This window comes from Montipora capricornis, chromosome 6, assembly GCF_036669925.1.
Source record: "Montipora capricornis isolate CH-2021 chromosome 6, ASM3666992v2, whole genome shotgun sequence".
Lineage (NCBI taxonomy): Eukaryota > Metazoa > Cnidaria > Anthozoa > Scleractinia > Acroporidae > Montipora > Montipora capricornis.
The window spans coordinates 63,440,022-63,444,902 of NC_090888.1; the positions used below are offsets into that span (position 1 = coordinate 63,440,022).

Here is a 4,881-nt window from a genome sequence, read left to right on the forward strand (position 1 = left end):
GCGGTCAGTACTCAAGCATTCAGTTATTTTATCCTAAAAGCATATTGGGATACAAGGGTGGCATTTTACCATCAAGTCGATCTCTATCAAAGAGAGCAATGATGGAGCTGCCATTGGTTGTTGGGCATTTTCTGTGCATGGAATGGATGTGTTGACAATTTTCTGGCTGATTTCTGTGTAGTTTCTTAAAGCCAGTTTTCCTGTAATTCGACTGTGTGCTTGGGACAAGGCTTGAAACAGTTCCCGTTTTGGAGCTACTTTCTTGATTTGTGAAGAGCACCTGTAACCAATTTCCTTCGAGTTATATGTTGTTCCATTTTGTTAATTGTTTCGGCTTGTTTCCCGAAAGACAGAGTTGCTTCTCTGATTTTCCTTTCAAGAAATGTTTGGCCTTGTTGTGAGTTTTTGTGAGTCTTTTGTCTTTAGGTAGCCTTTCAATTCCTCTATTTCTCTATAGAAATTTATTTCATTTACGCAATTGCCTTGGCGTGACTCTGCCATATGTGGCTCTGGTGCTATATTGCATATTTGTGAATATATCAAAGTTTGGACCGAGCGTGGCCTGGAGAGAATAATAAAATATTAATTTATAAATTATTCTGTGGAATTTGCACCACTTCCTTGCGTGGTCAAGTGGATTAAGTAGCAGGCAGCAGATCCAGAGGTAGGGAGTTCAAGATCAAATTCTGGTGAGCATACAGAAAGGTCTTAAGAAATATGCAGTGTCTGTGAGCAGTGTTGTGTAGCGGGAGTGGTATTCGGGGGGAGGGTGGAAGGTAGGATGGAGGTAATTGAGAAGATCAGGGAGGGGTAGGTAAGTAGAAGGGAGGGGAAAGATGTGCAGTTCTTTTTTAACCCCCCCTAAAAAAAAAAACACGCCCTGTTTTTTAACTACACCCCCCCCCCAAAAAAAAAATAAAATAAAATAAACAAGTTTAAAAAATTAAACTGGTTTAAAAATAATCAAACCAAAAACAAAATTAAACCACAACATCCCCACTTTATAATTAGTAAAACACTTTTCTACACAAACGTGGGACTGAATGAAATGATTGCTATCATTAAAAATGTCATGAAGTCGAAAGATTAATGCTCATCCGATTTTCTGCAAAGACTTCATAAAGGAACTTTCTGTCTAACCACATTTAATAAGGAAACTCAATCCCATTGAGAGGACTAATGAATGAAACTCAACTGCTTTTGTTTCTTTCGCAACTAATCATCACCATCTTGATTACAATTGTTATTTTAAATGTGTTGGAACGTCTGACAGAATGGTATTTTCCAGTCGCACTAATTTTTGAATGAAAATTATGAAGACCAATTTTTTTTACTTCTTATGCTTTGGTTTCAGTTTCATTTCACTTTCCTTTAGATTGCACCAATACCAGGAATAGTTACCATCACCATAATTGCTGTTCAGGTTTGAATACACGTCGCATTTCTTGTACTACCAGGCTCCTGTGTAACTTACTGCACAGTGTGAACTGATCATGTCGTTATCGCGGTCCTTGGTAGAAAAAACTCATGCCAGTATGATACGCTAAACTGTCCTTTGCTGTACCAGAATAGTTGCTAACAAAGAGTGTGTAATTAGTGGCTTCATTGGTGATCGTAAGGTTGCTATACTTTGCGTACTTATTGCCACTGGATCGTGTCTTGATTTCCACTCGCAGTTGAGTACGAATTTCTGTTAGTTGATGAATCTTTTCGTTTCCAAGCCAAAACTCTCCTCTGACGTCACCAAATCCGTGTTTGTACTCTTTTCAGCCCTTATAGAATCCAACAAACCCATTGACACGATTGCGAAAGACGGTCCATCCGCTGCCATCTGTCTTCATGTCACAGTATTCCTGGAAACTGGTTTGACTGTGTACACGCCAGTTTCCTTGAAGCCAGCAGAGATCAATTTAGCGCAATCACGGGCTGTTGAAAGTACAATGAGAATGCTTAATTTATTCAGAAAATTTCATTGACAAAATCCATTAGTTACTGTGTTTTCTATGTATGGAATGTCGCAGAAAGTCAAATACCGTGCTTGTTCATGATCAGCATTGCAATATACAGTCAATAATCTACGTCTTTCAAATATTTTATTTCGGGTGACCAAGGAGTTCACTCTGATTCCTTAGCCTGTCATTGAAATTTTCGCAGCAATCAACATCGAGATTTTAGAGCTCGGCCTGCACTTTTCAGAAGAACTGGTGAAAAAGCAGACTTTTTCATAGAACAATGCCCATGACATCTTACATTCTTCGGCGCACCTAAAAATCCATTCACGTATCTCATTCGTACTCAATCTCGCTAGACGATTGGACTCAAAGTCTACGACAAATCTGGAAGATAAGTATTCAGAAACTCTTTTTCAAGGAAAAAACATCGCGCTCGTACACTTTTTCATTTCTACTACTAACACTATTATTCCCTCCCTGCTGGTACATGGCTCTTAGATTGCACAATATGTGAGCCAATAAACCTCGGGCGCGGCTTCGGTTGAAGAAGGGAAAACTGAAAGATAAAATCTGATGTAGAATTTGCTCCCTTTTCAGTGTGAGTTCAAAGTTATGTCAGTTGTAACGTTTTAGATAGACTTTCGAAAAGTCCTTCGTCTCATGCATGCATGTAGAAGGCGCGCAAAAAATCACGCTTCGCTCGCCAAAATTAAACGTTTTCTCCTGGGATTCTCGTGAGGGCGGTTTGTGGCAAATCTACGCTTTAGATGATAAACACGTCTTGGCGTCTGAAGAAAATTTGCATTACGTAGATGGTTTTCGTTATGAGCAGGACGGAGAAAATAATGAGTTCACAAACGACGGAAACCGGGAGCAATTATTTATGTCCTTTTAAATTATTTATTCTCGAAAAAAACAACTCAAAGATGGGAATTGAAATGGTTACCCTTTTGGGATGATAATCTTGAAGAAGGGAGCAAATTCTTCACCAGATTTTATCAAAGGAAACTGATTGAGATTATACTTGGCTGTCTATTTATTATGGTTTGCTGGCTCATACCATTGTGGACATACGCTGGCTTGTTTTTAACTCAATGGGATTCACGTGTTCGCACCTTTTGAGTTTTCAAGCGAAAAAGTCACGTGGCCATAAAATTAAGGTATGAATTGATCTAGTATGTGCTTACCGGTCCTACCTATAAGTTAGACTTCAGTCTCTGCTTGAATCATTTCACTCCGAGCTGAACAGGTATAAGTACCACTATCTTCAGCCCTCAACCTTCCAATCTTTAATTGCCCGTTTACCATCTGTGACCTTTCTTCTGGTAGATCTACCTTGCATTGCGACCATGTGATGCTTGGTACCGGGTGTCCATCTGCTGATCAGTTCATTATGACTGACTGCCCAACATAAAGCTTCATCTTCTTTGGTGGTTTGACGGTGAACTGTGGCACAACGTTGATGATCAAAGTTGTCATGGCATGTGACGTTGCCATGTCATTGGTTGCGCTGCAGATGTAGGCCCCAGCATCCTTTTCGTCAGCTTTGGTTATAGTCAAAGTGTGAGCCTCTACAGCTGCTCCTCCATCAGGGTGTTGATCAAAGAGCTTGGTCCAGGATATTACTGGAGGGAGATACCCGGTGACTCGGCATATGGGTAGCTCCACATTTTATCCGCTATCCGCGAAGATGGGCCCTGGAGGGAGGGAAATGTTTGGGCGAGATGTGAAAAACAAGGCATGAAGCAATAAACAAATAAAAAAGCGAAGAAGCGGAATATCGAAATAAACGAGGCAACGATGCAACGACGGAAAGAACTCGGGAAGAGAAGGAAGGAACAAAGAAACGAAGTGACATAGGAACCAAGGGACAAAGGAATTTCTAGACGAAAAAATAAAAGAAGTGAAGGGACAGTATCGAGCAACTAAACATAGTGCAGCTACCTAAGAATTGTGAGTGAAACTGCAAACTCTGCGGCTCCCAGCTCGGTCCGAATTGTACACACATAGAGGCCATTATCACTGACTATCCACTCTTGATATGCAGGGCTCTTTTAACTACAGTATATCTACCGGAGGGAAGGGATCCATCTCTTTGGACCAAGTAATCGTCGCATGAACATTTTTCTCGGAGGAACACTGAAATATGACCGTCTGGGTTCTAACCGCGTGTTTCACCACAATTTCAGGGACTGAGATAACATTCCCCTGCTGCCCTGTAAATGGCTGTAGGGATACTGGACTTGGGGAATCAGTTGGCTCTCCAGGATCACCCCGCTTTTGGTTTTTGTCTCCAGGACTACCGGATGGTCCGGAAAGACCCGGAGACCCTACCGGACCTCGCTCTCCTTTTTTACCCAGGGGTCCCTGGACGCAAATCTGTCCTTTCTTGGTGCAAAGTCTTTGTCTTGTTGTACAGACAGTTTTGGTGATTTGTTTTTGTATCTCTGCAGCTAGAGCATTGCCTTGTCCCTCTGAGGCTCTTGGAGGTCGAGAATTTCACTTTTGGCTCAAAGGCGAAGTGGAATCAACATCTGAGAAAGATGTATCTGTCAAATTAAAGTTAATTGATCCGTTGGTTAATTATCATCTATTTGCAATTTTAGCATCACTATCTTATAGCCGTTGTGTCGCTGTCCTAATCCTCCAAATTGATTTTACGATGTTTACTTATTTTGTTCTAAAAATGGATGCAGATTACAAGGGAGAATACGTGGCCTACTTCTCAATTTCGCACTACTGTTTACCGATCAAGACATCAATCAATTTCATATATCTCAATTTGCCTTTGATTTAAAATTTAAGAGAATGTAATAAAATACATTCGACATTGTGTAGTCAAAACACTTTGAAGTGGATTGACTTCAGGTGTCATCTTCAAGTACCGAAACTCTTAGGTTTAAAGTCTGGGCTCTTGTGAAACCTGCGA

At 40.7% G+C, this 4,881-nt stretch overlaps 1 pseudogene; it reads right to left on the minus strand.

Moving 5' to 3' along the window:
- Positions 1–980: 980 nt before the first annotated feature.
- Positions 981–4,448, minus strand: LOC138054279 (uncharacterized; annotated as a pseudogene).
- Positions 4,449–4,881: the final 433 nt, after the last annotated feature.